General features: G+C 41.0%; 1 protein-coding gene across 3 annotated transcripts in view; it reads left to right on the plus strand.

The window, feature by feature from the left end:
- C1QTNF7 (C1q and TNF related 7) overlaps positions 1-20,581 on the plus strand; it is a 55,596-nt gene that overhangs the window by 23,028 nt on the left and 11,987 nt on the right. Inside the window, exon 1 of one of the 3 annotated variants that reach the window (XM_052682487.1) lies at positions 561-882. The exons of the other annotated variants lie outside the window; for them this stretch is intronic. The gene's annotated coding sequence lies outside the window, so the exon portion shown is untranslated. Of the gene's footprint in view, positions 1-560; positions 883-20,581 lie in introns of those variants that run through there. 3 annotated transcript variants of the gene reach the window in all.

Below are 20,581 nucleotides of genomic sequence, written 5' to 3' on the forward strand. Positions count from 1 at the left end.
TTCTACAAAAAATTTGTTCCCAAAGTTAAACTTGTTACATTTTGAAGTTCAATAATTTTAAGCAGACCAAAGGAAAGTGAGGGGGAAAAAAATGAAGTAAACAAATATTTCAAAGGGTGAAAAAAAAAGTTTGAAAAAAAACTTCTTCATTTTGCTTGCCAGTAATTCAGTGCATTTATGATGTCATAAATGTTCAGTTTTATTTTGGGTTACATTTTCTGGCTGAGATACAGAGATTCTCAGAAAACTGACATTTGAAATAGAAAGTCAGCAGTAACCTAATTTGGAATGTAATGAACCTAAGTAGAGGGGACAGAACTGAAAGCTCTGCCACTCGGGAGTTGCGAAATGCAATAGAAAAGCCTGTCATCTTGGTTTTATTCTTAAAATATGTGAACAAAATAAACGCTGGAAACATGAATTGTGTTTTCATTTTGCTGTGCCTCTGTTAGACGCGTTGTTCACATGCCCTACCAATATATAACATGACATGCCACGGTTTCTGCACTCAGATCGTTCACTCTTATGTTACTGCTCAAGTATGCATTCAGAAAAAAGCCAACAGATAGAGTAGATTTATTCTAGTTGTTGAGGTCAAGGGCTCCTTTTTTTTTTTTTTTTTTTTTTTTTTGATTCAGCTGAGAGGGAACTCTTTCCTCAGTAACAACAGATAGACTTTTTGTTTGCAGTCCACTCTCCGTGTGCAGCACTGATAAAGAAAACTATCAGGGAGTATTTTCAAAGGAAAAATCAGGACATTATCTATCAATAAGAAGTTCCAGTGTAGTCTCCAGTGCCGAAGCTAGGGGACTTTCTGCAAAGCACAGTATCTGCATCACTGTGATTCAGAGACTGCGGCAGCTGGAAGTTCTTGCAAGTCATGTAAGTAAAGGGCTCTGCTTTGCTGGAGCAAACTTCATACAGTCTCTTGTCTCATAAAAACTCTTCGATAATCTAAACTTGTGATGAGTGTCCTAATGCTGGCAGTGTTGTTTTATCTTGCTGTGTTCTCCTGAATAATGCACGTGTGCAGGCACAATAAACAACTAACTTACCTTTCTAGACATGTTTTGCTCTGAGCAGTGTGAGGAGAAGATCTGTATGTGGCTCAGGCAGACTCTGCTTGCTTTTATGATCACTGGCAACCACAGTTCTCCATTTATGATCAATGTGGAGAACAGTCTGATTTCTTATAGTTTTTGACTTTGTTATTTCAAGAACAATGGGAAGCTGGCAGTGAAACACAAAGTCTGTGCAAAGGAAAACACAGAGCAGCAGGACCGTTTATAGAGCAGTCAGTGAATCCGAAACTGTTGTGCAGCCCCAGAGTTGAACTTGTCACCTCATGGGAGTTTATACCCTCTCTACAGAAGCTTAAGGGGTCACAAATTATGTGACACAATGAATATTTCAGTTGGTTTATAAAAATTTGTCTTGTTGATACTTAAATTAGTCACTTCCTATGTGGTTATTTGGGATTTGTTGTGGGAGATGGATCAACTTTCCCTGATCTTCACAACATAATTTAAGATCACAAAGTATTTCCTTGTTCTCTGCTCAGTTCATGTACACATTGCACCAGTAGCAACAGGTAATGAAATCCCAAAGTTCTCTTGTAGTTGGTGGGATTTTCCCTGTCCCAGTAGCTGCCCAACTGCGGGTAGCCTGGAAAGTTAAAGAAGGGTGGCTGTTGTGCCAGGAAAGCTTGATTAGCTCCACCTGGACAGAGTAAGAAATTTAATGGTTCCAGCTGCAGGTACTCCAGCTTCTGCTCAGAGCTTCCAGCTTCCCTCCAAACCCACATTTTTGAAAGGTGCAAACTCTTCACACACCTCCACAGGGCAATATCAACTTTTTCCTTTGGTAAAATAGGCATATTTTTTATACCTGGATGCCAAGATAGTGAGGCATTTAATAAACCCACTGCAGTGTGGTGTGCTGTTCCTAGAGAAATAGAGATGTTATCTCCTTGGGTGAGACTGGGTCACCAACAGAGCGATTAGGCTTGGGTGGAAATCATGTTTGGGAGGTATGTTGGTAGGAGTTATTTGGAGAACAAGAGAGCAATATGACAGCCAGATGCCTCTGCTGATGGAAGAAGATGTTGCTTTTCAGGAGTGTTTGGAAAGTGACAGAAAGCTAACTGGGAGCAGAGGCAGCTCTTTTATTTTCCTTGCAACTGAACTCTTGGAGAAAATAGCAGTTTGTTATATTTTTGGAATTTATGTGTATTTGTGTGTTCCATTAGTCTCTTGGCAAATGCGTCTTTTTAGCTCTAAAGCTTTCTGAGCCTTTCATACAGTTCTCTGCTTTGAAGCAACAGATGTCTGTGATAAGCAGATGGTTATGGCTTTCAGTGTGAACATCTTTAAATACTTTGTTGTGTATGTTTTATGGAGAGGAACGTACTCAGTCTTACTATGCAGAACTGGTGCATTAAATGAAGAGTATCCATATCTGGATACTTATCACTTCCTAGCTTGCAAAGCAATAAACAGCATCTTTCAGGAATTTTTGCTGTGGAATACTTTCACCCTATCTTTCCCCCTGTGTTTTCAAGGCACTAGTCTGATGTCAAAGCTTTGTCAAAGCAAGCAAGCAACAAAAAGGGATGAAGGAGCTACCCAGGTCATGAATTGCATTCTCACTCTAACGCATATTGTGAGCAGGCTGAAATCTTCCTCTTGTGAAATTTCCCCAAGGAAATAAAATAGCACTTACGAAAATAACTGAGAAGAAACTTTTTTTAAGAGATATGAAAGTTTATGTGCAGGGAATCTAAGAAAATAAGATCTTAGACCGTGAATAAATCTAGTAACGCAAATGGAAAGAATTAATCTTAAATAAGAACACAACTCTAATTTTCTTTCAAGAATAAGAAGTCAGATAAACAGATTTCATCTAAATGTTTTGCTACTGGGTATTCATTTGCAGCTCTAAAGAAATACAGTTCTTTTTTCTGTCTCCATCTGACTTTCATACTTTGAGTTTGTTTTTCAAAGAAACTTCTTCAGACAGCTCTTGACATGTGAGTACACTGTTTAAACTTGAATTAGTTGATCTTAAGAACGGGTTATTGCACAGATTATCAGAGGCTTTAATCATAATGGCACAAGATATGTTATTGCATGAAGTCAGTGTTTACGCAAGGCTCCAGCCTGACCTGAAAGAAGAGAAATAACTCATTTCAACCTAGCTGAGGAATCTTTACTTCCACCTTTGAGAAAGAACAAGGCTGTTGGAAGTTTTGTGGTGCTGGAGGGGTGTTAAAGGGTTCCACGTTGATGCTGGTATGCTGTGTCTCTCCTTTTTTGCTCTCTCTCTGGGAACCTTCTTGCAGCTACTCCAGCATGTAGTAACACCTTGTGGCAGGCTGTCTCAGAATGCATTTTTTCTCCTTTGACACGTCAGATTGACCTTTGTTCAAAGGTATTAAGATCAGGGATGGAGGATGAGGATGCCATGTTCGTGAATAGCTGGTGGTCCAAACTATCTGCTGCCTGGATGTGAGCAGCTAACCACAGTTATAAGCAAAGAAAGCCCACATGTGATTAATGTCATTATTGCTGACACTTGTAATCTGTTGCTCAGTAGCTATGTAGCTACTGTAATTACTGTCTTATTAGTTGTGCACTTCCTGGTGGCTGTCTCAACCAGATGCCTTCTACTAAAGGGCTGGTCATTACCAAGATGACAATGGACTAACAGAATCAATAGCTTCACCAAAAACAGCAATACCATTAGTTCTACTATAAGATCTCTTCAATGTCCAGGTAAGGTTTATTAAATTAAAAAAAAAAAAAAGGAAAAGAAAGCAATGAAGGGTTCTGTTTCATAATCTTGATAGCTATTATGTAATGATAGTAGGTTTAAAAATCTACACATAGATGAGAATAAGTTGTCAAAACTTACAATTGATGTACTGTCTTTATTTTTGGCAACTCTAATATTTTTAAAATTGTAAATCATCATAGAATCGTAGGATGGCCTGCAGGACTCTATGACAGCAGTGTAACTCAGAGATAGGTTTCTTAGGTTTCTCCTAAATAAATGATATGAAGATATTGCATTTTGATGCATCTTGTATTTTTCTCTCTCTGTGGAGCCCTACTATCCATTACTGGTCTGGTACAGCACCTCAGCACATGTGTATTTCTCTGAATGCCACCTTTGAGGCTTACAGACCTGAGGACTGAGCCAAGGCTTAATGGCAGTTGAACTGAGGTCATACTTAGTCTGCGAACATGTAAAAAACTGAATGTAGTTTTCCTGAATTATGAAAATCTGTGTCCATCCATCACCTATAAATAATAGATTCTTTGTAAAGAGGAAATGGAAACAGCTTTCAATCTTTGCCATGCTCTGTGTGCCTATAGTCTTTCTGGTGGGTTAGAAACAGAAACAAAGCCTCCAAGACAGCCAGAAAGCTCCAACCTTAAATGCCGAACAAGACAACAGAAGATCAGAAGGAGCAAAGAATTGAGAACTGCGTAGTATGGAGAGCTCAGACAATCACCACTACTGTAGTTCTGCAGGAAGCTCTTGGCTATTCAGGTACTAAAGTTTGCAGCTGGAAGAGAAGCCTGGAAGCTGCTCTAAGCAAGCTGTAGAAACAGAGGATTGCAAAGGGCATATGCCCTTTCTGCTCTTACGGAAGTCAGCCTGCTGGAATAAGTGCTATCATTTCTAGCTTATCAATAGAGCTAATAGCTAACATAATCTATCTTTGAGTGATGGCCTACTTTTGGAGTTCAGTCAAGTAACTGACAAGCTTAATACCTTAAATATAGTTATGGAGGGGAAACTGGCTGTTCTAATATTTCTCTGAACTTCTCTCTTTTTGCTTATTAGCTGATTCTCTAGCATGCTCATTCTGCCTTGATGGGCTGTGGATAAATAGCTCACTGAGATAGCTCACAGTCTCAGCTAACTTGACTCTCCTGGGTCTGTAATAAAACTGAGAGGAAAAAAAATGAGTCCTTACCCCTGATTGACTCAGGCAGCAGTCAGTACTTCAGATCCTGGACAGCACAGAAAGCAATTGATAGAACATCTGGGAAAAGGTGACAGTGCAGGGACTGCCTTGGATTCTTTTTGGCCACGGGGAACCAGCATTGTGTTGTTACAGCACCAAGAGCACTGCCAGCACACCCTGATCACCACCTCAGTGCATGAACAACCTCCCACCTATCTGCAGAGTGGCATTAGCAGGTCCTCTGCATCTTTCTCCACAGAGGAAAAAAAAATCCAGAACAGAATCCTGGAAGATGACATAAAATCTTCAAGAGAGCCACAACATGAGTTCCTGAGCATTCCAAAAGGGCAGAACTGTTCCCAGTTAGAAGGCTAAATATTTAGACGTTATGTGAACACGTGGTGTTGGCCGTCAGGGCAGCTGTGTTCTGCTGCTTCAAGACAACGCTGCAGATCTGTGGCCATTCTTTGTTCAGAAAGGAAACTGTTCAGGTTCCCCAGTTAAAGTGAGCACAAAAGGTTGTAAAGAGGGTAAAAATCCATAGAAAACCGAGGTATTTTATCAGTATGACTATTGACAGCATACTCCTGAATTTCTGTAATCTGCAAGTGGGGATCAATCCTTTTATTTATGTATGCTTTTGAACATTATTGAAATTGTTATAGGCAAAGGGGAATTAAAAAAAAAAAGCTTTTGGAGGTTTCTTCTTGAAGCAAAGTAGTTAAGGCTAAGGAAGGAAATATAAATGAAGATAATACCTATGGGATTGGTAGATGTTTTAAATATACTATTTTTTTAAGAGAAGGCAGACTTGGCATGTGAGAAATAGAGTCCTGTTCATGTTGATCTTCCTGGTTGAGGAGCCTGATTGCATGCAGAGATGCTTGGATGAAGGCATTGCCAAAGACCATCCCAACAGTGCTTCTGTGCCATGAATATCACACTAGAAATTAATCAACAGCTATGTCATCTTGATTTGCATGCTAATACAGATGATGTGGTAAGGCTCTGGAGAGATGCATCCACAGTTAGCTGGCAATAAAATTTGTGGCTTTTATGAATCACTGGAATTTCAAAACTCTCAGGAGAGCATTTATCGAACATTGCACCTTGCCTCTTAAATGAAGAAACATCTCATTATAGCCACATCCATGATGTCAACTCTTCAAGGAGAAAAAGAAGTCATGCTTTTTTCTGAAAACAGCAGGTGGAGGAACAGTTTCAAATGTCATTTACATGACATAGGACAAAAGCTTGATTGCTGTCTGGTTTCTGGTTGAGAATAAGCCTACATTCAACAGTACCAGACCCTGAAATAGAGAAGCACATCTGGTCCCAGAAAAGGTCTACTGAAGGGGAAATATGCAATGTTTTTTCATGAGATGAATGCTATTTTTGAGAAAATCCTGACAGAAAGTCTTTGAGGCCATTTGAAAGGTGTGAAAGAACCCTGGCTCCATTTTATTTTGTGGACAGGAAAGGGATGTGAAGATCTGGAGAGGCACTTCTGAATGTAAGGTGGTGGTGACTGGTGCCATCTCTCCTTACAGCAACTTGTGGAGTTTTTTTTAATATCTTTGGCTCCCTCAGTAGTTATAATGACCCTTGTTATAATGAGATCTTCAGTGTCTTTTTCCCTGTTAGTTCAGATCAACAGGTGGTATTTTCCAAATTATGGGTGTTTTTTCTGTAAACTGACAGTGTGCTACAGGTTGTAGTTTTGTATCATTTTATCTCCTTGAGGACTCGGCTTTATGCAAGTGCCTAAAGCAGCTCTTGAAGTTCACACTCCAGTGTAGATGGGCTGGTTGTCCAATTTCTGCTTCAGATGGCTTCTACCATCAACTCTTCGCTGCTGCCAGTGTTTTCTCTGGCTTCTCTGGGGACACCAGATGCATTGAATGATTCTAGTTTCCAAGCTGAAACAGATCATGGACAGCAGCCATGTGTTGTTCACGTGCTTGCATGAGACGGAGAGATCTTTCTTGTTTTTCTCTTCTGGACCAATTTGCTCAATAAGAAATGGTTTTAGATCAAACTGGTATCTCTTTTAGCTAATTCCAACCTTTTCTAATGATTTTTCTTAAATCCCTCTTACTATATCCTAAAAGACAAGAGATTATTTGAAAGGGAGCTAGAGATATGGGACAGTGTATTTTGCTCCTAGCTTATGTGGTAGGACAAGAAAAGTATTTAAACCACCAAGTCAAAAGCTGTAGCCATTGAAAAATAAGACAACAGCTACAAACATGCTTGTCTCCAGTGTTGCATAAGTAGACATAACGCATAATGTACTGCAACATCACAGCAGGTCTCCCAAATTGAAAACAAGGAGGAATAGAACACTACCGTACCTTGGCTCTTAAATCCCCTGAATGTGTCATCTGTGTTGATTAGTTACTTTGATTTGTGCTTCCCAGAACAGTTCATTTTTCCCTTTAATAAGAGTTTGGGTTGTAAATTGTCACTTGGATTGATAGTGTTTGCACCAAACAGTGTAATTAGGCTGGAGCGACAGAATATATTACATTGTTTGTTTTCCATTATGTTTATTCCAGATGGTTTTTGTCACTGACTCTTTTTCTGAGCTGAACTGTTAATAAACATAGGATAAATCTAAAGAATAAATTTTCTGCATTTGGTATAGATTAGTGGTTGTGGCTGTGGTGGGGTTATGCCATGAAGTAACGGGCTCTCATTAGAACCGCAAAAATGTTAATTCTCACTAACGTATGAGCAGGAAACGGAGTGCATGGGTAATGACTGGCTGAAGAAGATCTTTCTTTTTCCTTTTGGAAGTCATCTGTTTTGGGGATGAGCTCAGTTGTAGTGCTTTATTGCTTCTTTGGACAAAAGAAATCCTTAATGGTAAAGCTGCAGAGTGAGTACCCGAGTTCAAGCCTGTCATCTGCTGGAAAGCTCCTCCGTGCCCCTACATGAGTTATTTCCATCTGTGCCTCAGTTACTATACCAGCATTCTGAGATATTTTTTCTCTTCTGCCTTCTGTTCAAAGTACCTGTCTAGGATGGAGATGCAAAAATAATTTTAAAAAGGAACACTTTAGAGAAAAAAACTCCATACGAGATGGAAACACAATATGGAAGTTACATGGCACTGGGACTGTGTTCTTAATCTGTTCATTTTCCAAAGTAATGTTGACTGGAGAAAACTGAAAGCAAACTAAATGATGTCACAGAAGACCTTGGAAAATTCATATCACTAAAGGAGTTTTCCAGTTGTAGCCCCTGTAGTTTTTCCACCAGAAAGATACATAAGAAAGCCCAGGATGAAACAAAACAGGGTCTACCCTATCATCTTTTGAAAGCTTTAATAAGGTATCTCTGTCTCCTTAATATCCCAATATTTCCTCAGGTAAAAAAAGGTGGAAAAAAAATTGTGGCTACAAGAGTGTTGATTTGCCAAGGTTAGGAAGAAGAAACTGCCTTGTTGGCTCCCATAGGCTCATTAGCAAAAGGCCAGGGAGTTCAGCTAGTGCCATGAGCTCAGTGGCAGTGGGTCTCTGTATGACGGATCTCAGACCTCTACCAATCTGTCTGCTCTTCACTAGCTGGGAGAGAAGGGAACAGAATTTTCAGTTATGAAATGGCAGAACATCTTCTTTTATACGTTGCTTCTGATTGCCTCCTGGAACAAGTAGTGACAAATCTTCCCCTCAATAAGCAGTGAGGTCTCCCCTCAACCTCCTTTTCCCCAGACTAAACAGTCCCAGATCCTTCAGTCTCTCCTCATAGTTCACATTCTCCAAGGCCTTCACAAGCCTTGTTGCCCTTCTTTGGACCTGCTCCAGTACCTCAATGTCCCTTCTGTACTGAGGTGCCCAAAACCAAACACAGTACTCAAGGTGAGGCCTCACCAATGCCGAGTGCAGGGGCAGGATGACTTCCCTAGTCCTGGTCACCACACCATTCCTGATACAAGCCAGGATGCCATTGGCTTTCTTGGCCACCTGTGCACACTGCAGACTCATATTCAGCAGACTGTCCATCAGAACACCAAGGTCCCTTTCCCTCAGGCAGCTTTTCAACCACTCCTCCCCAAGCCTGTAGGGTTGCCTGGGGTTGCTGTGACCAAAATACAGCGGTGAACTGAGAAAGTCAGTGAGAGCATGGCTGTTTTGGTCATTGAGGTAGCAGAAAAATGAGGAGAACAGCCTGTGCCCATGGTGCAGGGTGTCCCTCCCGGCCAGGCTCTAAGGCATGAAAGTGTTAACCCTTCTGGAATTAGAACAAGACATTCCAGCACTTGAATTCACACAGTAAAAATAAACCTCTTGCAAGGCGTGTAGCCTATGGGGATTTATGCTCTGTCTTTTGATTCAATCATTTAGGAATGCAAAGCCCTTCTACCAGGTCTGGGCTCTGAGACCGCCTTTGCTTTGGACTGCTGCTGAAGGTGAAGCAGACCTGCAGCAAGGGCATTACAAAGGTCTGTGTCTCTCTGGAAGCCACGTGGTTGTGCTGTTTCCAGTGGACTGAATAGTCCCTGGCCAGTGCTGTACAATCTCTTTTTCAATACTGAGGTCAAAATGCTTTCAGTTCTGTGTGCAGTACTCACCATGTTCTTCTCAGTGTTCACTTACATGGTAGGGTAGTGGTAAGACAGTCCCACAAATACTGTTTTCTGGGAAATAACATGGAAAAGCAGCATAGTACATCAAACCCATGAGTGTTTAGTTGTTTGGATAGAATAGCTTAACCATTCTCAGCCAGCTCACCATAGACAGTGTCAGACCAAAGTGCAGCAAGGTGTGAGTTGTATAACAGCCTTTCCCAGGTAGACAGCAGCTCTACTTTTTTTTCTTTTCCTGCACTGGCCAGGATAGGGCTTGGACTTCATGTTTTTGAACACCAATAATAATAGTTCTTGCTTCTGGCATGGAAAACTTTGTTTACTCCAATTCCCAGTGCTTACAGACCTCTGGTCAGAGTTCCACTTGGAAGACTTTGAGACAGCATTTGTGATCGCAGTTTGAGCTGGCCATGGCAGCCTCACAGCAACAGCAGTAGGGAAGGCACCTGCCTACTGCTCAACCCTCCTCTGCCTCACAGAGCTTCAGCACAGAGAGGCAATGCTGGTGAAGGCAAATAGGACTGGGGAGAGACTTCTGCCCTAGTTGAGGTTGGAAGCATGTGCAATTAGATGAGCCAGTCCAGATTTCCATCTCAAAACCAGTTCATTTAACATCTTTCCCTATTATCCTTCTCATTTTCCAGCTGACTATCATCAGACTGCCAAAATGTTTTCCTTACTCTCTGCTTTTTTTTGTTCTGTTCTTCCTGGCTCCTCTCTGCTCTCCTGCGCTGCTTCCTACAAGATACTTGCAGTCTGTTGTACTTAGCAATTCCTATATTCTAATACTGAGAGGTGGACTACCAAGAAGGCGCATGGAAAAATGTTATTTCATACTGTTGACAAGTGGAGAGCACACCATGGAATATTCTCATTGATTTATTTGTGGGTAGTTTCTATATCACTTCCACTAGAGTGGAAGAGAGAGTCTAGGAACATTGGATCAATTTCTGTTTGATTACTGGAAAACTGGAAACAACCATGTAGTCAGATGGCTTACTCTGGACTTACACAAGTGCCAGTGAGAACATAATTTAGCCCACTGATTTTACTTTGCATCCCAGTGGGCAAAACACACAGCATGTTAAAATCTGAGTGCTGATTAAGAGCCCAGTAATAGTGTAATTCCCTGAGGATTATTTAAAAATGCATTTTCTTCCTTCATGATTTCCATTCTCCCTCTTTTGGTCTTAGTTAGGGTAGTAGGGTAGTTAGTCAGGTTGCGATTGGACTTGATGATCTTTAAGGTCTTTTCCAACCTGAGCAATTCTATAATTCTATGGTTCCATGTTATTGTCACCATATTGTCTAAGCATCCTGGCCATAGAAATGAACCAGCAATTGCAAAGCCATTACTCAACTTGATGAAGTACTTGGCATTTCTCATTTTATTTATCATAGTGTTATGCTGTCGCCTTAGATTTTCCTTGTCTTGTCTATTTAGCTCCAGAATGGACTGCTGTATTTAGAAATTTTTCGTATAGATTGTAAACAAAAAAAAAAAAAAATCCATAATATGCAACAGTTATATCATGACTGAAAAAATTATTTTCTCTCCTTTGTGAAAAAGATATCCACAAAATTGTAGCGTAAGAAATGTCTGTAATAATCACTTGATCTCCACATTGACCTTGCTAATACCTTTCAGGGTGATATTTAACAACTGTTAATGAAAACAATTTTACTTAAAGATCAATTGCATAACAGCTTTTGTAGCAAACTCAAACTGAAAAGTGGTCTAGGTTTATTAATAGCTCTGTCCAACGCTACTTGTGCTACTAAAGATGTTTCCAAAAGCAGTGTATGCCTGATCCAAGTAGCTTTGCTGCTTACAGATGGCATAAAATCACAGTGCACGTACCTGACTTGTTTCACATCACTACATTGCATATTGATGTGTGGCAGCACATGCTGTGGACCAGAACAATGAATCTGCAGCTGACAATGTGTTGACCCCAAAAAACAAGGAGAGGAAAAAAGCCCATGCTTTCACAGAAGTAGAAAGGAGGAAAACAATAAAAGAGTGCAGAAGCCCTCTCTGGATTTGGAGGTAACAGGACCTGCACCTTGCAGTGAAAATTTTGTGAGCCTTCTCCATTTAGTTTCATCTCAGTGGCATGCTAATGTGTTAGCTTTACAGCATTAGTATGCTGTCAGAGCATTGCAAAAATTATGTTCAGCAACAGATGCTAAGAAAGCTTATTGAAATATTACTAAATAAAGTATTGTGCATGTTCTACATGGGAAAAATGAGTAAATTCTCTGAGTAGCAACAATAAGGGAATCTCTTCAGTCTGTTAGGTATTTGTCAAATGCTGATACTGCTTTATACTGTTTTTCTTCCTTTCAATTTAATTCTCCAACTTTCAGTCTCCACTTGATTATTTGGGGGGGAATAAAATCTTTTCTAATTTGCTATCGCTTTATTACAGTCTTGATTTGAAATTCATGTTGAGCCGTTTAGAGGATTAATGACATATCAAGATTTCAGTACCTAGAAAAAAAATAGCATCAGAAGACAAATAATTTGGATCAAAATGATGCTAAAGGCTTAAAGTTAGTACCATTGCTCAATATGTTATTGTATTTCATCTATGAAAATTATATTTTAGGATCACAAAACACTTTCTGCAGGTTGCCATTAGGCAACTCTGCCTCTTACAGTCTCTGGCAAGGAGGAGAGTGTTGCACTCACTCCTGAATTTGGCAGGAACTGGCTATGAGGACAGGACATGTCATGGTTCCCAAAGGACCATGAGGCTAACATCTAAAACCGGAATCTAAGAGAGATTTTTCCATAGCAGCATATTAACTGCTGGGGATAACTCAGTGGCAGTACATCCACATCGGCCTGGCTCACAGCCCACTGCTGGAGGGACTGTGCAATGCTCAGCCCTTTCCTCCCACACCATTTTCCTGCAGAAGACCTAAGGGACTTATCCAGCCCTCCCAGAATCCACATAGTACAAAGGTGTCCAACCTTTTGGTTTGCCTGGGCAGCATACACAAACGCTGCTCCAAAAGTAATGCCTCCTATGTTTCCATGGAACTACAACTGATACAAAGAACACAACAATACTATTTGATAGAACAAATTCTCAGCTACAAAACACTGTTTTTTAACATAGTCACCATCATTAGCTCTGCATTTTCACCAGCAATAAATAAGAGCCTGCACGCCACGCTAGTAGAAGTCTGTACCGGCAGAGGTGACCCCTGTCACCAGTGCTGAAATGCACCACCACCATCTCACTGTGCTCACATCCACTGTTTGGTCTCCATACATGTACACAGGTGTCAATGAATGTCAAGGGGGCAATTTTTTTGGCTTTTTTTTTCACGTGGAGGAATTCAGTGGCACACCTTTTCATCTGCACTTCCATGTCAGGGACCATTTTGTCAGACTGCCCCTCTGCTGCCATCTGTTGCACGGTAACAAAATGTAATGGAATACTGGTAGGAAGGTTCAACCTCTATTGCCATACCACCAACATTCACTTCTGATTTTGTAGGCCACTGTAATGACATAAGAGGTGTTACTTTCAGAAAAGCCCTCATAAAATGTATAATATAGTTAATGTACATAAGTAACCAAACTTATTTTAATCTTTAATATTTTTAATTAAAACAAAGAAAGAGAGAAACAAAAACACAGAAGGAATATGTGACCCTGCTTTTGCGAAACTAATGCATCAAGCTAGTTTGATGGCAGTGGCTGCAATTCTTAGTGAGTTCTCAAGGTGTGTGTCTGTATGGTAACTGCTGAGCCATGGCCTGAACCACTGGTTGAGCACCTGGGGAAAGGACTGGGTCAGCCCTGGGAGCACAGGTGAAGGCAGTTCAGCTGTGTGACCAGAAAGGGTGAAGCCTGGCTGCACCTTCCTTAGATCTCATTTAAGGGCTGACTCCCACAGGGGGAAGGTTCTCTGGTTGGAGATTCCTCACTTGTGGAGTCTTTCCTGTGAGCCTAGACCTTGAGGTGGGGCACTTTTCCTTTGCTGTTACACTCCTGTATCACCCTTCCACCATGTTAATCTTTCCTATTGTAGCAGTGTCGGAGACTGCTGATGAAATTTTGCTCTTCCTGTGCTTTATCCTTTACAATAGTTGTTTACAAATGTACATACTGCCAAAAATCAAGGACATGAATCAGGTGTGATTGTGAAGCGAGGAATGTTTTTCCTCTGCTAAGTAAAGAGAGATGCTCAGATTTTTGAGTTGAATGTCTGTTAGCAACTCTGAAAATTCACGGATTGGACATGCTTGTCCTAGTGTATGAGCAAAGCAGGGCTTGTGTCGCTTGGGTGTGCCAGGCTTTGTGTTGGATTCACTCCTCCAGTGCATGCAGAGCAGATACATCACTACAGTGGATAGCCTTCCCCATACGGCCACCCTTCAGCACAGAGTAATGCAACACAGCCTATGAGGCCTAGGGAACCATAGCTGTTGTAGGACAAGAGAAAAAGCCATTAAGATACCTCGTTACTTTTTCCATCCGTATGAAGGACTTCTGTATGCTCCTGAGGCTGTGTGCTGCTGACTGTCATCTGGCTGTTTCAGTGACAGTAGCATGGGCTGAGTTTGAACTGAACCTTTGTATAAACTAATTTCCACACATCTTCTGTCTACTGCATTTGCTCTCCACACAGGCTGCCAAGATTATATTATTTGCTTTTAAAAGTCTTACATGGAAATCAATAAGTCTCCAGCATTATCACTAAAGTGTGCAATAGGGACAAGCAGAAAAACTAAATTTATCACTGTAAGAACAAAACCGATGTTCTTGTGTAGTTGGAAATATTTTGGCACTGTTGTTATGGGACTTCAGTATCTTATTTTTGTTATTTTTTTCTTCTGTTTTCCTCAGGCCAATCACTAATCATTTGTTTTACTGGGCGTGTTTTGGTCTGACAGTTTTCAAGTCTCCTCCATTCACATTCTGATTCCTCAGCTTTCTAAAGGACAGCCTATAAACTCAGTTTCAGATAAACCAAAAATCACATTTATGCCATAGATACCCTCTGTGATTATGGGAAGATGTACAGTCAGTCTCTTTTCATTGGCAGTGAAATAAGCATACAAAGCGTGCTTGAATAGCATTTTTCACTGGAGCAGCATTGTTTTCTCAGGGATGTCATGCCAAATTTTCTTTCCTCAGTATTGTCCTTATCTGAACCTGTAAATCTTGTCTTTCTAAATGATGAAAAGTTCCAGATCCACCTGTTAAATCCTTTGGCTCTCCTTATGGTATTCACATCTGCTACACACAATAAAGATAAGAATAAAAAGAAATATGTCATCTCATGATCATAGTAGTCACACAAACTGCAGTTGTGAATCACTGGTAATTTACAGTGGATTCCCATCCCTTTTCATTTATCTTCAGAAATGTCCTGGTTTGTGGTCTGGCAGTATCAGAAGCTGCTATAATCAGATTAAATATTTCAGTGGTAAAATCGTCTGAGACCATCGGGCTTGATCCTGAGGTGTGCAAGAGATGTTACCTTTGACAAAAGCTGCAAAGCCTTTTGAATAATTTGTAGTTTTAGTTATGAATAAGCAACTGAAGCAGAGACTGAATCAAAGTTTCAGATTTCAACTTGAGAGTTCAAATCAACTGGAAGGAGAGAAGCTGGACCACAGGTGTAAACCAAAGGCAGAGACTCATCTTTAACACTGAAGGGGTTTGGAGAGCAGCAGTCAGGCTGTTTCTGTTTGCCATGAAATTTCCATAATGAATTACATGGAAAACACAACAACAAAAATCCAGTTCTTTCAGTAGTATTTCTTCCTTTGAGTAGCATTCAGTAATATTTCTTTCTGTATGCCTTAAATTTATCCATTCTCCATAGTCTTACTATAGCTGTCATATTGGCACAACACCAGCTGGATTACGCAGGATAGACAAACCTTCCCTGCAAATATCTTTCAGGAGTCATGAGTATTTTTCTTCTCTCCATTTGTGCTTTATGAGTGTTAACTCCTCTGGCACCACTGCAAGGTAGGAAATCATTGCCCTTCATGTGGGAATAGAGGAATGAAGTGGATTACGTGATTTGCCTAAAGCTACAAAGAGAATCACCATCAGAACCGAAATGAGAATTAATGATTTACTTTAGTGCTTTGTCCTATAATCCAATTAGCAGAGAAACCTCCTTCCCCCTCATCTTATGCTGTTTTCCTGCACCTGAGAATGGCACTTCAACAATGCTTGCCATTTGAAACTGCATTTTGCTGGTGAAGTTGATTTCCCCTCAAGAGGATAAGTCCTACCAATATATTTTTACATCTAAGAGAAAAAATAAAATATACTTTTGAATAAAAGCAATGTAACAATGCACTTTAACTGCTGTGAATCAGACATTTTGTGATGTTTCAGCAACAAGCCGATGCAGGCAGCAGCATTCTTTATGCCATCTGGTGGTCAGAGACCATCAAATGCCAAGCTCAAAAACAAGCATGCGACACATGAAAAGCACCACTGCAAATTTAGCTTCTGCTCTGATTATGACTTCTGAGCTGTTTATTTTTTCCTTTCTTCTGCCTTTCCTGTTCCTTGTCTTTCACTTGCGTGACTGCTGGGCTGCTAAAACTTTGGAAAGCTTTAGTAAAACGTGACCTGAAAGGAGGCTTAAGTACATGCATATTTTCAGGAGTGTTCCCAACTTACAGAAATGCCATATTTCCATGGAATAGAGAACACACTTTCTTCACTGCTTGGAGAAGGAAACTGACAAAACAACCAAATAAATAAAGGTAGCTTCTATACACAGAAGATTAATCGCTTAAGTTCCTGAGACAATTGAAATAAATGGGTTCCTTGGATAATGGATACAACCAAGGTGACCTGTACTGCCTTCTTACTGTCTTTAGAAATGAACACAGAATTTTATTTTATTTTTTTTCTGCAGAATGAATTAATGGCTTCCTGCAGCTATACCTTAATGCTGGGTAGGGCTGTGATGAGTTCTGCTCCCTGTTTTCATGCACTGACTGCTCCTCAGGGCTGAGGCCTTCCTGTGAGGACAAGCAACACAATGGCAGGACCTCAGGAAATTAATCAATCTTTCTGGATTCACCTCTGGAAAAGCATAGGGAGGGTCCAATTTCTGCATGTAGCCACATTCTTTCAAAAGTTCAATCAAAAGAAATGCCACTATAGCAAGGCAACTGCCGAAGTTTAATTAAAAAGCCAGACAGTACCATCATCTGTGCTGGCATTTTTCCTACTTTTCAGTGTATCACTAACTGCCTTCTTTAATAACAAGCCCATTTTTTGGACAATGGGAAGAAACTATAAAGTTGATGTGGCTGATAGATCAGCTCAGCAGCCAAAAGCTATTGCCACATAGCTACGCAAAGCAGTTAAAATGTCTTTAAGCTGATACACTTCAACTGAGAATTGTTGAAATAACAGATATGATAATTCCTAATCCTAAAGAGTTTAGGACATGAAGAGCATGTTAATTTTCCACAGTTTACATTACTGTTACATAAAATGTACATTACTGTCTCCTAAGATCAGTCAACTGGAGACATCTCATCAGACTCAGTCGACATTGTGTCATACCTTGTGCACATACTAACACATTTGGTAAAGATATAACAACTAACCAAGAAAAGCTTCCTTGTTTGGATTGGACAGCCTTTAAAGTCCTTCATTACACCCTGCAGCCCTAGCTCAAGTCAGTGCCAAGGCCTTGGTATGTGAGCAGCCTAAAGCAGTTCAACATGTTGGGCAGAGGCAGTGGGTAGATCTTTCAGTGGATGTCCTTGGCCAGGTCTAGCTAAGGCTCGCAGGCTGCCCCTTGTGGCTTTGGCAGCAGGACAGGTTTCTGCTCCCATCTTCTGGACCCAGCTGGGCCAAGCCTAACTCACCTCAATATTTCCCCCCATTCCTCACTCAGGTAGGGCTTCTCGCTCCTTCCCAGGCACAACAAACCCAAGCAAATGAGAGATCTGTCATTCCCGCTGCCTCGGTCAACCTGGTCCATTTTGACTAAACCAGGCTGGTAGATGGACACTGGTGAGCCAAAAAAGCCTGATGCTGTGCTAAGGAGGCCAGTGTGCACAGCCAGGTAGTAGCCTCTCCAGCCGTCACCTCCTGAGTAGTGGGATGTCATATGTGCAGCTTATTCAAGCTCTGGAGGGTCTGGGATGGCTCAGCCAGCAGAATTGTGAGGGCAATAACCTCCAGCAGCTTGGCTTATAATCTTCATCTGGGATGGCTCTCTACAAAATGAACATCTGTCCACAGCCTAAAGATGTTTCAAAACTGATTTAATTAGACCAATGCAAGCACCCATCTGGATACTCTTATTGCTTTGGCTCCCATTCACTAGCAAACAATGGTGGATGAAAATTCTTATCACCTGCACATGTTGCAAAGTGGCAGATGGAAATAAGGATGTATCAACCACTCCAGAATGGCATCCTTATGATTAAAAATTTGGGGGAATCCCAATGAGGTTCTTTTGAGGTGCTGTCCACTGAGGTCTCCTGGGTACAGTGGCTATAAACAGATGGACCATCTCACCATGGCAATGTGAAGATCCATGTCATAGCTGGAACAGCTGATTTAGTGGACTCACTGAGTGTAGAAACTGTTTATGCTGCATTATGCCCTGGTCAGTTACTTACCACGTGGGAACTCTTGCCTCCCTTACCCAGCTGGCTCTTGCGTTCCCCTACTACTGGACCACAAAGTGTGCCTTTTTAATACACAGTCAGATGGGCTGAAGAGCCCACAGGAGAGGCTGATCTACAAAGAGAGCCCAAAGGAATGGCAGAAACAAACTGCAGATGGATAGTTACATATTAAATTGGTGCAAATTTTCTGCAGCAAGTGCCTAACTTAGGCCACACAAGAATAAATTGATTGATTCTAGTTCAATTAAGGCATCCACTGAGATCTGGCATTTATTAACTACATTATTTGAAGATAGACCAAGGAAGTTTATGTATAAATGTTAGAAAAGAGTATCATACAGATTAAATGAGAAAAAATCATTTTGACAACTGAGAGCACTATCATTTTTCAGTACCATTTAGAAGCTGCAGGTCTCTAACAGCTTTTTTCTAAACCTTTAATAAAACCACACCTCAGAATTTCAATTGCTTTCATTTCACCTCATGCTTACTACCCACTACTAAAACTCTTTTTAAGAAAAACAATTGGAATTTTAACTAGTTACTGATGGTAGAGATAAAAACAGTCCTTAGAAATCTGTATTTGAGATAGGATTTGCAGGGAAAGTCCTGTTTATGTTTGCTAATGTTATCAGACTGTCTATTTGTAAACAACAGTCAAAAGTCTACAAGTCCTTGCCTGTGGTGAAAGTAAATCAAAAGAATGAGGGAAGACTGTGAGCTTTACAATCTCCTGGTAGCTGGAGCCGTTTTATCTAATAACAGCATGTTTGACAGATGCACTTCAAAAAATATTGGTTGTCTTTATGAAAAAAAACAGTTTCTGGCTACTGGCATCAACCTCTGGTTCTATTCTCTGGCTACCTCTGTTTAATAAAGGTGCACAAAACCCAGGAGCTGTGCCCATTTGTTGCTTTGAAATGGCAGAGGCATCATTGCTTTGCACCTGCTGCGAGGAGCAGGTCTTGGCTGTCCATCCAACTCCACTATTGGAGATTTCACTTTCAGGCTCCCTTGGCTTCTGTGTGGCATTCACCAACAGGGCAAAACTAGGAAAGTTTGGAGAGAAAAAGAATATATTAAAAAACAAACAAACAACAGCAACCAAAAAAAGAAGACACTGATGAACTCTAAAGCAGAACACTCTCTTTACTTAATGGGATTCTTGTTTTTGCCAAAACCACTACTTTTGCTAACATGCTGTGAGTCATTATTGCCCTCTCTGCAGTTGAGGGCCTCTGGAGAGGAACTTGTTTTGACTTTGATTACTTCTGCACAAGTGGTACCACCTGCACAGAATCTCCATTTTCATGGTCTGCAAGACAGGATTAGTCTGTAAAGTCCACAAATGAGGAGAGGGCAGAGCCAGCACGTTGGGGCTTGGGGCTATGCTGTGCACACTGTGGCTTTCCAACATATTCATGCTCTGTAACTGTTGGCATGCTGCACCCCTATTGTGGGCTGAAGACAGACCTCAAAGAGACAGAAAGAACTGTGATATCTAGGCTCATCACAGTGTGAATATTCACTATAGCAAACAGTCTACTTTAGCTAAATTTCTGGCAGGGAAAAGAGTTTCACATCTGAGGTTTCCATTTAAGGACTTTTCTCTTTCAGCTTGGCCAGCTGTAGCATCACTCAGGGTGGACAAGGCTTTTCACTGACACGGACAGTCAGCCCGCCAACACCTTTCTGCTGCTCTGTGGACCACTGCCCTTTTCTCTCTGTCCTTTGAGGACACAGAGGCAATCTGGAGGAACATCCAAAGTCACACCAATACAGCCCTCACAGCTGCTGCATGGTGACACATCTTTCCTTCATTCTCACCTTCATCTTCAGCGTCTGGCTATTGGTGAGAAAAGCTAGTGCATTCTATATCCCAGTAGACCGAGGACAAGGGGAAAATGGGTTTTCTACCATATGTCTTCTGGGAGCAAGACGGATTTTGATCCTTGCTCCTGATGCTCCAAGAGCAGAGAGGAAAGCTGCTCAGCAAAACTCAGGAGCCCAACAAGGAGACGGGACACAGGAGGAGGATGAGGAGGGCAACCCTGACAGGGATGGTGAATGTCATCACCCCATAACCATCCAGTGCTGTGTCTGTGAGGACATGTTGTCATCAGTAACACCACTGCTTCCAGAGAGATACTTCCAAGGAGCAAAGCAAGGACTGGCATAATTTTACATTGTGTGGTTAAAACATTAAAATAAGCAAACTTCATTTTGAATAACAATGACATATATCTGTATTAAGAAACCATAATTATTTTGTTAGAAATATGCCAACACAAACAATATTTTACAGAGAATCCTCAGAACTATCCTTACAGCCATTTTAGCAAGCACATGACAGTTTACACAGCTTT

Source organism: Tympanuchus pallidicinctus, unplaced genomic scaffold, assembly GCF_026119805.1.
Source record: "Tympanuchus pallidicinctus isolate F22 unplaced genomic scaffold, pur_lepc_1.0 scaffold2, whole genome shotgun sequence".
Classification (NCBI taxonomy): Eukaryota; Metazoa; Chordata; class Aves; order Galliformes; family Phasianidae; genus Tympanuchus; species Tympanuchus pallidicinctus.